At 35.1% G+C, this 12,252-nt stretch overlaps 1 protein-coding gene across 1 annotated transcript in view; it reads right to left on the bottom strand.

The window, feature by feature from the left end:
* LOC113500860 overlaps nt 1-3,519 on the bottom strand; it is a 168,696-nt gene extending 165,177 nt beyond the window's left edge. Inside the window, exon 1 of the mRNA XM_026881760.1 lies at nt 3,177-3,519. The gene's annotated coding sequence lies outside the window, so the exon portion shown is untranslated. The remainder of the gene's footprint in view (nt 1-3,176) is intronic.
* Nucleotides 3,520-12,252: the final 8,733 nt, after the last annotated feature.

A 12,252-nucleotide genomic window follows, 5' to 3' on the forward strand; every position in this document is an offset into this window, starting at 1 on the left:
TTTTCAAAGTATAAGTATAACAATGCATAAACCGTTTCGTTGACAGCGGAAAATGGGAAAAGATAAGGACGCGACGGCAGGATCAAATTCACGCGTATTTCGGCTTCAACGTAAAACCAATCTGAATAGATTTACTGATCTACATAACACATACATTTAAAAAATGTCTTCTTTGCATTTCTTTTTTGAAGGTTTCAAATCGACAAATTTTACAGAACCCAAATAATGTTATACAGACATTGCAATTAAGGCTTCAGGGTGAATCTTAACACAAGAGGTACACCGATTCGATCAAACACTTTCAAAATACTGATAAACTCGTAAATAGATAAAAACCTGTTTATTGAGAGAATTTCAGAGTTCAAATAGTTTTTTTTTAGAAAACGTAAGTAATTTAAAAAGGCTTTCTTTCAAGTAAATTAAAATAATGTATTCTTAACACTGAAACGTTTTATACTTCAATCCCTTATTATTACTCCATGTAACAATCGAAGAAGTAAGCTAACACCAAGTTCTATAATTTTAACTTAAAGCGGACAAACTGTCGACGAATATTAAACAATGGCGTCCGCTGTAATTGTAGATAAGTTCAGACGAACGTTAAACGTGACCCAAGTTTGGGGTAATCAATTCAAAGGGAGGGAAATTAATTTATAGACTGTTGACCATGATTTGTCGTAAGATTTCTGAGGGAAGTAGGTCAGCCTCGAACGGAAAGGTGAATAAGGGATTATGTCGAGTAAGTGGATAACACATGGCTTGTTGTAATGATTATGTCCATATGTTCTGCCTTACCTTCCCTCCTTATATATGTCGTAGCATGTGTCCAAATTAATGAAGTTAAATCTCGAAATAATTGTTCGGAAGTGCAAACATGAGTAAAAATGGGTTGTCGCAGACGACCTATCTGTGGACCTGTGAGGGCTAGAAGTGACCTGAGGTCACGTCCAAATCGACTCAAAACAAAGCTGTTTATTTTTTAAGGTTGCAAAAATAATTGCTCCTTTACAGAAAACCTCGAGAATGTGCGGTAAGCACCGGGTTGTACGGTAATCTTACTATAGCTTGTTTAACGAATAAAATTTAAACTAACAACAATAATGAACTTTTGCACAATAACTTCTTGTAACCGTCTTCGTACTCGTAAAAACAGGCTCTAAAAGACAATTCCAAAGGAATTCTGGCAATAAAAAACGTTCCTTAGCAACAACAGGTGTGTGATATCAAAGCTATTTGGGAAAAGGGACAAAAGGCACTCTAGGGACATACCTTTATTCGTTTGCGATATTTCATGAAATAATCCATACAGTTGGTTCATTACGTTTTAGTTTATATCTTCGTTATGTAGAAGAGTGGTAACAAAAGTTATGAAACGTTCAGAGTCATCGTTTACTTGATTTTTTTTTAATCTCTGACGAGCTAATAATTATTGCAAAATTTTGCACCAGTTCTAAATTCTGTAATTAAGTAAAGACAAATTTTAATGTCTACGTGAACGAGCAAAACCAATCAAAATCAACTTCAATGCACATAATTTTCTTTACAGGGAAAACTACTGATTGCTCAAACAAAATGTAATTTTCCAATATCGACGACAATTTATTTCCATTAACCTTTATTCTCTTTGCGAATTTATTGAAACAGCAATTACAAAACAAATGAAACAGGTTTTAGAACGTTACTGATACAATATCCTTTGGGTTCAATTCATATAGCTCTGTGCTTATACTATGACTTCTAATATCAGCAATTTTGAAATTGAGGAAGCGGGATGGAGCATTTAACAATCTATAGTCGTCATCTCATTCATACAACGGCACCTGGCCTGACGTAAGAGCTCATAGTAAGCGCCCAGTTTGAATTCGTCTTTCTCTTTATTGTCAAGCTATAAACACTGCTATAAACTGAGCCCTTGACGATCTACAAATTATGACTCCATTTTATTTGATTTCACGTGTGATGGAATGACACAGTCTGTTTCGACACTTGGTTTCTCAAAATCATTAGAATGAACTTCGGAAACGTTGAATGAAAAGTTACGAAACACAAATAAGTAATAATAATTGAATAAATACGCGATTTGGGAGATAACTCTATAACTATTAACTACTGATTGTCTTTAATATAAGCAGTATTTTACGAATACTGGGTAACGTAAAATACTGGGTATTTACTACTATGCCTTTCAAATGAGGATAAAATCGTGGTAGCGGCAGCTTCACTCCGTGCTTTTAAAAATTTTACCTACAGGTAACAGCAAAATATCCATGTTGGATAAGTTTTTACCTACGTGTATGGCAAAAGTCATTCAATTTTCTTTTCTGTTAAACGTATAACATACTTTTAGTAAATATGATAATCATCTTCAAATCAAAATGTCATGTAAAGATATTTATCAAAGAAACACCTAGTACTTTTAGTCTGGAAGCAGACAAAGCCGGTGTATAGGCTACCTACATAAGTAGACTGAGAGTAACAAAGATTACCACTTTATTAGTAGACAATCCATAACCCATCTGTATCATCTAGTGCATAACATAAGATCTTTAATCTGCATTAGGCAAATTCAAAAGGACATAATTTTATTTTCAGTATATAATAAAGAAATTCACCCAATAGTTCCTTAAAAAATGTGGCAAACAACGAGTCCTACCGTAAGCTTATTATTTTCGCATCAATTCATAAGGATCTGCACTAAACTCCGCTAAATTCATCAATAAGTAAAAAAATAACTTAAAAATCGATCCAAGTAACCGGACCGCGAATGCCTCTTTTTCAATATTTTTATCTTAATATAATTATTTTCTCATTTCACTTCTTAATCCGTTCCAAAATAAACGTTTTTAACCGTCACATTTTTAGCGTTGCACATTATAAACCAAACAGCCACCGAGCTGTCTTGAATCTGACGTAAAAAAAGTATTTAAATTTAATGATTTTTCAGGTACCCTTAAGTTCGGATTCCCTTCGTTTCAGAAAAAAATGAACTTCATCCTGTCTGTAGTTATAAACTTGTTACAGGAACATATTTTAATTAAATGAAACAACCATGTCGCCGGCCGGCACTACTGAAATTATTAATACCGGAAGGCTTTCAAAAAATACGTTTGTTTATAATCAGAAACCCATAGACCTTCAGAATTCACCAAAAGTAACTAACTGCACGAATTACTTACCGATCATTATATCCGGAAAAGTCTTCGTAAAATCACACTTCTCTCAAAAATACTTTAAAAAGTTTGTTTCGCGGCGAAAACAAGTCTTATTAACTTTAAAAGTGAACAATTTTACGATAAATTTATATTAAAGATAGAAAGGTAGAAGTAAAATATGAAGGCGCATCCACTAAACTCAGCCCTTTGTGGTAAACCAACTGGGAATATGTTAGGGAGTTCGCGCGCTGAGTGCCCCGAACCGACTGAATCGTGTCCGGGATGGCTTTTCCCGATTTTCCATGTCAAGTATAACTTTGGGAAGGATGCCATACTGGATCTCACGGGAGTTAAGTTAATCCTCCACAGCGCCATCTGTTGCCAAAGCTTGTAAACTTGGAGCGCCATCTATCGACATTTCTGGAACTAATATAGTAGAGTAGAACATAGCTTCTAAACAATCTCGCTTGCTAATGATACACGTTATCAATAGATGACAGTGTTTTCAAACTTAAACAAATGTTTCGTTTTAAAATTCTTTTACTGAGAAAGATAATGTCGTGTTGTAAAGATATTTATTATTCTATTGAAAAAACTTATGTATCCTTACATTGCACAGATACTCCTAAAATATAGTGTCATAATGACATTGTTGTGTCAAATAAAATAATTGCCAATGACACGGCGCTACCAAGTACCGCGTTTGGCATCATTTATCACCGCAAGTAATCAACTGAGATGCAGCTAGTGCCAATCAATCAATTATTAAATTAACTACCTGTATTAAATTGACCGGATCATGGCTGGCTACCGCACGGATTGACTGATCTTAAATTGAATAAAAGCTTGATACCCATTGATACAATTTTGTGAACAGCGGTTTAATTTGACTCGAATTAAAGCATGATGATGATCTCGTTCAAATTTTCAGATTGTTCTTTTCTATATACATATTTATGGAAAATAATATCATGAAATAGTGGGGTATAGAATGTTAGTTAAATGATCAAAATTGTATTGCCATGTAATACAACCATTGTATAGTTTCATATAGTTCGTAAAAGTATTTCGACAGCACTCGATCAATTCGGTCTAAAAACGCAGAAAATCCTGTCTGTGATAAGCTAAGTTGATTGACTGATTACACAGCCGCCACATGTCTGAAAGGCAAAACACTAACAAAAAACATGAAGATGCACTTCATAGTTCGTAATCATGCGAAGAATGTGATAAGAAAATTTAAGAATTGAATACTTCTTTTACTGTTTTTTTTTTTAATTTAATGTTGAGAATGTTTAACCTATGTCAAAAAGAGACACAAAGAGATAAAATACTGTAGTACATATTATAATTTTGAATGAAAATTATGAATTCGACTCGCGATCCCGCCGTGTCTGCTCATGATTAAGGACTCCGGTTGGGTCCGAAACTAGTCGGGCTACCCCGATAAATACGCGTGAGTAAACCGTTACATCATTTAATAATGAATCAGTCTCACGATAGTTATTATAAAAAAATCTGAAAAAGGCATTTTTATAAAATAGAAAGGCAGTATAAATTATAAAACGACATTAGATGGGGTAATGGATTGTACGTGTATGTACATAAATAGTGAAAAAGCTCGTCAAACTTTCATTACTAAAATCTGTGTTTTCCCTTGCGTGTTTCTTCACTTTGGAGTTTGAATGTGGATAGGCTCGATAAATTGTTGCGGTCCAAATCATTCAATTTATCCACAAAAATGGAAAAAAATGTCGTAATCAATAGTCAGACTATCTCATTAACTTAAAAAGAAAATCATGTAAATCGCAATAATGATAAAGAAATTCCTATTAGTCTACATAATACTGTCATAAAGCAATCAATCCGCCAGTCATCGTAATTACTATACGTACTAATGATACTGCGTATGTATAATTATTGTCTGCATCTTTTCCACTAGAGAGTGCACGTGTACGTAAACTACACTCGACGGTCCAAGGTTACGTTTAAGGGGCAAATAACTGAAGGACCCTTTATAGGAAAGCTTGTTTCTCGGAGAAGCTAGGTCAGAGATAAATAGAATTCTTCAATGTTTTCATGAAATTATTAACCTTGGTAGGGATATTGGCTGATGTTTTCATAATTTTTCCGATGCACTTTTGTTCGTTAAACAGTTACGTAGGCTGACTGAAGTGTTTGTAATAAGGGTTTTCTGAACAATTCTAATATTTGTAAGATGTGATTACTATTTTCATTTCAAACTCAGAAACCGGACATGCAATGATAAAAAATAAACCTTTTTCTTTACTATATTTTCATTTGCTTGATTATTTGTACTTGTAAAAATATGCAAAATTGATACAATACTATTTTCTGAAAAATTCCAATCGATGTTAATCTTGCCTTAATTTCTTAAAGAGTTCGTTTGTTTTAAAGATAAAACTTTATTTACAAACACTAGGTTCACGGCGTATTATCTGAGATAATTGACACGATAATAAATTACATAGTATTATACTTACGACGTTACATCCTCAAGATTTAATACAACCTGTAGTTTCACTTCTCAATGTACTAGGCGTCGCACATAATTTTTAGAGCTGTGAAAATAAAAATCTAATTATTAAATTAAAATAGTCGCTAAACGATTCCTTGACAGCCTCGCTCCTTCTGTCAAACGTCATTCCTTTTTTATGTGCGGGCGTCGCAACACTGTGTGTTAGTAAAATATCAGTTTTTAGTTAATTTACAGTTTGTAATTAGTAGAAAAGTGTAAAGTATAGTTATTATGGGAAAAAGAAGAAGAGATCGTTCTAAAATTCGACGAAAAATAAGACGCTTGGAGCAAAGATTGCGCGACTCGTCAACAAGCCAGGACGAGGAAGGTTAGTGTACTTAATATATCTAGAACGTGCTTAATTTGAAAATCGAAAACCATTATTGGTTTCTTTTCAACTATTTTAATGTATTTCGAAAGATTTGACCTAAAAGTTTTTTGTTTTAATTACGTATTGTCTAACAATTATTATTTTTTTGTTGTTTGACATCTACCTTCAATAAAATTAATATTTTAATTTTGTCGTAATTTACAATTAACGTGCTTAATAAGTTTATAATAAGATCTAGTTTTGGACGGATGGTCTTTATTTTCCTTACATTAGAGATGTAGATATAATATATAGGTCTCAGCGGCTGGAGATTTAAGTTTAAGTTTCTTACATGAGTTATACTCCGTGACACGAGCGCGGTTGATAACGATCTAGTCTAGTGGCGTATCGGGAATACGTACAATGACTTAAAAATTGCATTCTGCTTTCTGCAGCTTGTCAATATAAGTTTAGTGGCGTAACGTGAGTACGCACAAGAACTAATAGACAAGATGGTGACAACTCCGACAATTGTTTTCTTTCCTTTCCTTACAGAATATAATCGTTATTACGTAAGATCACCAACACCTGAGTCTCTGCGAAGGTCTTCGCATTCAGACGATGATTATGACGCTCATATTAGATCTGAGGTTGTGGTTCCTGATGGTCCGCATCAACAGTGTGACGTTGATCCTACAATTACTGCAGGAACATCCGATCCACCGGTACAGGATCCAGGCTCTAGTTCTAAAGAGGACTTAATATCGGCTTCAGAAGCATTACCGCCTGAAATATTAGAAGCGCTTGGTGATCCTACAGGCAAGGAAGAGGTCCTCGGCCCTCCCATTAATGAGGAGATCTCTAAACGTTGGGCAAGAATCCTGGTCGAAGGGTTAATAAAGGAGGAAAAGGAGACAGCATTAAAGAAAATTTTAACACCACAAAATTTTGTGTTGTCGAAAGCACCAAAGCTTAACTTAGAATTATCGGCCGTGATAAGTGACACTAGTAGGCATCGGGATAAACTCCTCGAGAAATCCCAGAACCAATTGGGGCTGGGAATCGCGGGTCTCTCCTATTTAGCCTCGTCTTTGATAAAAGAAGAACATTCAAAGGTAGAAATCTTAAAAAGGCTTTCAGAGGTGAGCCAGATCTTTTTAGATTTACACTACGAGAACACGCAACATAGAAGAAAGTTGATAACGTCTGCGTTAGATAAAAAATTTACGTCTACTCTAACTGATGTAAGACGAGATGCATTTCTGTTTGGAGCTAACCTCGGAGAAAAAATAAAGGCCTCAAAAACAGCCGAAAAATCAGGCCTTCAAATAAGGCGCAACAATATAAGCAATCCGTCTTCATCTAGACAGCAGTTAAACTGGAGAGGCCTACCCCGGTACCAAGCAAGCAGGGCTCAAAAACCGGGTGGGCCGAAACCGAGGTTCACGCCCCGCCAAGAATACTCAACACAGCAAGGTCGGCGACAGACAGCTGTGAACCGAGGCCAACCTACCCGGAGGTCGGATCACAGGACACGCAGGAACCAATAGAGGTAACTAGTGCTGGTAGATTGCAATATTTCATTGCCTACTGGAAGGCCATAACCAAGGATGCAGTCGTGTTAGACTATATCAAGGGTGTAAAGATCCCTTTTGTCACTCAACCTTTTCAAAATTATGAACCTAGTAATCCTAGGTTCAGTAAGACTGAACTTAAGCATATGAAATTGTCTATTTCGAAGCTACTGTCCTCAGGAGCTATTAAAAGATGCAAACATGCGTCGGGCCAGTTCATATCAAATATATTCTTGATTCCCAAAAAAGACGGTTCGTTTAGATTCATTTTAAATTTAAAGTGTCTTAATAAATTTATCAATTCAGAGCACTTTAAAATGGAAGACATTCGTACTGCTACTAAGTTGATTAGTAAAGATAGTTTTATGACAGTTACAGACTTAAAGGAAGCGTATTTTCTAGTACCTATTCATGATACTAGTAAGAGATATTTGAGATTTAGATTTCAAGGTTCTATTTATGAATTTCAGTGTCTGCCTTTTGGCTTATCCATAGCACCTTACATTTTTACTAAATTAATGAAACCAGTTGTGTCTCATCTTAGAAAGAAAGGGTTGCTTCTTGTCATATATTTAGATGATTTGTTGTGTATAAACGAATCGTTTGATACTTGTTTAAAAAGTACAAAAATAGCGGTGGATCTTCTAGAAGAATTAGGGTTCATCATAAATAAAGAAAAAAGTAGCTTAGAGCCAAGACAAATTCAAAAGTTTTTGGGTTTCGAGATAAATTCACAGGATATGTGTCTGAGGCTGCCAGATAAAAAACGTCAAATAATATATGACCAAACAAAGCGAATCTCGAAGAAAAAGGTTATGATAATTAGAGACTTTGCTAAATACTTAGGTTTACTTTGCTCGGCTTGTCCAGCAATTTGTTATGGTTGGTTATATACAAAAAGCTTCGAACGTGAGAAAATGCTAGCTCTGCGTAATTCGGAAGACAATTATGATTGTATCATGCATCTTCCGCCCGGCCTAGGATCAGAGTTTACCTGGTGGAAAAATAACATATTAACATCAAGAAATCCAATACGTAGTGGTAGGTTTGCACTTGAAATCTTCTCAGATTCATCTCTTACGGGTTGGGGTATTTTTTGTAACGGAGTCCGTGCTCATGGCTTTTGGAGTCAAACGGAATCTAAAGAACAAATAAATCTTTTGGAGTTGAAAGCAGCTTTTATTGGCGTTAAATGCTTTGCTAAAGATCTGTATGATAAAGAAATTTTACTTAGAATCGATAATACGACTGCTATAGCTTATATCAATAAATACGGAGGAACTCAATACCCACATCTTAATAAGGAAGCCAGAAAAATCTGGCAATGGTGTGAGCATAGGAATTTATTTGTATTTGCTTCCTACATCAAGTCTAAAGACAATACTGAGGCCGACCAGGAATCTAGACGAATTAATATTGATATTGAATGGAATTTAGCAATGTCTGCTTTTGAAAGGATCACAAATACTTTTGGTAATCCCCAAATTGATCTGTTTGCCACACGATTAAATACAAAATGTAAAAAATATATATCTTGGAAACCAGATCCTTCGGCTTATGACATAGATGCATTTACAATAGACTGGTCACATTATTTTTTCTACGCGTTTCCTCCTTTCTCATTGATTCTTAAATCTTTAAGAAAGATAGTAACCGATAAAGCTACTGGTATTATGGTCGTACCTTATTGGCCTAGCCAGCCGTGGTACCCTTTGTTTTTATCTCTTTCCCAAAACCAAGTTATTTATTTAGATCCTAGTCCTTCATTGCTACTATCACCTTTCAGGACTCCACACCCACTTTGGAAGAGACTTACCCTGGTATCGTCAGTATTATCAAGCAATCATATATAAGACAATCGCTACCAGAGAGTGCTATAAATGTAATGATATCGTCATTGGCGGACAACTCTCTTAAACAATACAATGTAGTTATAAAAAGATGGTGGCAGTTTTGTGTTACAAAGAGAATCAGCATTTTTGATAACAGGGTATCGAACATTCTTGAGTTTTTGGTTAGCGAATATCACTTGGGGGCAAATTATTCTACCTTAAACACCTGCCGTTCGGCGCTTACATTAATTTTGGGAAAATGCATAAGTCAAGACGACCGAGTCATAAGGTTCATGAAAGGAGTTTTTAGGACTAAACCTTCCTTCCCTAGATACAAATGTACATGGGATCCTAATCTTGTGCTTGATCACCTTTCGAATTATTATCCAAACGAGAGCCTGACCTTGGCCTCAATGTCCAAAAAATTGGTAGCTCTGCTCGCGTTGTCAACTGCACAACGTGTGCAGACGCTATCGCTAATTCGTCTGTCTAATATTGAAGTAAACAACACGAGGATACAAATTAACATAAATGATTTAGTCAAAACTTCAGCTCCAAACAGAGCCTCACCTGTTTTAAGTATACCTTTTTTCAACCATAAAGAACAAATTTGCCCTGCAAAGACTTTGTCCGCCTATATAGAGGCAACTAAAGGTTTTAGGAGTTTGCCGCATACGGACAGGCTCATTCTCACGGCTAAAAAGCCAATACATAACGCCAGCGCTGCAACTATAAGTCGTTGGATAAAGAACGTATTGACGGATAGCGGTATTAATACTGATATTTTTAAATCTCATAGTACCCGCCACGCGTCGACCTCGGCGGCTAATCGTAAAGGAGTCTCAGTAGATATTATAAAACGAACTGCAGGATGGTCGGGGAATTCGTTGACATTTGCCAAATTCTATAATAGGCCGATTGCCATTGATGAGGATAATGTATTTGCAGAGGCAATTTACAATAGTTAAATCATTTTAATCTATCGCAGAGAACGCTATTTCATTTTGTCGCAATTACTCTGATTCCATTTATTTTATTTTATTTGTGAAATAAAGATATTTTTTGATTCATAGTATTATAGTTTTATTATTATTCAATGACACGAAGCCAAAACAATCTCGTTTGATGAAGGCGCTAAACATCTACAGGTTGTATTAAATCTTGAGGATGTAACGTCGTAAGTATAATTAATGGTTAAACGAACTTACCTTAAGTGATGTTCGACCATAATTATACGAGACGTTACATCCGAAGAGATTTAAAGTCCCACCCAGACCCATAATCTGAAGCCCAAAAAGATAATCATCATCAAACGAGAAGGTATCTGTTGCAGTGCGGCTCTAAAAAGAATGACGTTTGACAGAAGGAGCGAGGCTGTCAAGGAATCGTTTAGCGACTATTTTAATTTAATAATTAGATTTTTATTTTCACAGCTCTAAAAATTATGTGCGACGCCTAGTACATTGAGAAGTGAAACTACAGGTTGTATTAAATCTCTTCGGATGTAACGTCTCGTATAATTATGGTCGAACATCACTTAAGGTAAGTTCGTTTAACCATTAATTATAATCAAGTTTATGTAAATTTTATAAATAATACAGATTGAATACAAATCAAATTATTCTTATTACTTTAACGCCTATGCTAATTGCTTGCTACTTTGTATTACTTGTTCTACCGTATTAATGAATTGCCCTTTAGTCTTCCGTCTTCTATAAATAAGTATAAATCGCAGAACCAGTTTTACTTCACACAGCTACAGTAAAAAAAAAAAATTGAAAATTGTAAATTTGCTGTCTACAATTTAGGAGTAAATTACAAAAAAATATAAATAGACTTTTGCCTAGAAATTCTTTTTGATCTAGATAAGGTAAATGAAAATAATTTGTTAATTATGTTTGGATTGTGTTCATTATGCGTAATTGCGTATCTTTTGAATATTTACTACAAATCATTTTGAAAATGTTGAATGAACCGTTACGCAGCGTAGCCGTAGCACACGTAGCAGACATGTCATTATAACTACCCTTACTTCTAACTGATGATGTTGGTTACATCATCTATTTCTGATTTTCACGTTGTTCGTAGCAAATAGCGTTTCTTTTTTCTCTATTGTAGTAAATATAATTTTAGATGAAAAAGTTGAGTGTCCAAGCAAAACCTATTTAACTTTCGACTCATATCGCATACGATCTACTGCTTGTCATGGGTTTCTCTTAAATGGTTTTTAATAAATCTCAATTATACGTGAAAAATATTATACTGAATTTTGTACTTCAATAGGAAACATGCAGAACAATGGGAACATTTTACTGGACACTAAGACACCAGCTTTATTCCGATAGCCACCAATATATCCAAACCCTACGAAACATTAATCATATGGCTGGAGAAACAGAAATTATGAAGTGTAGGAAATATCATGTGATATCCTACTTCCTAGGGAGAGGGGCCGACATCTTGGCCAAAAGGAAATGGACTCCATAAACGATGCTGATTGTTGATGATTGTATTTTATTCAATTATTTTTCTTATATTATATTGTTGGCTTACATTTTTAGCTGCACTTTAGCCAAGTGGTTATTGATTCACACCGTTATGTTCGACGAGTTTTCGCGGAGTTTGAACCCCGCGTGAGACCTTTGTTTATCTTCAAATTTTTGCCTGAAGTCGGTTACCTCTTCACGACTAGGTATTCCAAAAAGAGAATGATTATGTGTTTTTTCTATTGCACATATCACGTTTATAGCTATATTTAGAAACCTCCATTCTTATTTAATAGATAGGCGGATTGTTTCCTCAATTTGGTATTGCTTCAGTATATTCCCTGAGCGTCGCGAGTCTC

Source organism: Trichoplusia ni, chromosome 14, assembly GCF_003590095.1.
Source record: "Trichoplusia ni isolate ovarian cell line Hi5 chromosome 14, tn1, whole genome shotgun sequence".
Taxonomy (NCBI): domain Eukaryota; kingdom Metazoa; phylum Arthropoda; class Insecta; order Lepidoptera; family Noctuidae; genus Trichoplusia; species Trichoplusia ni.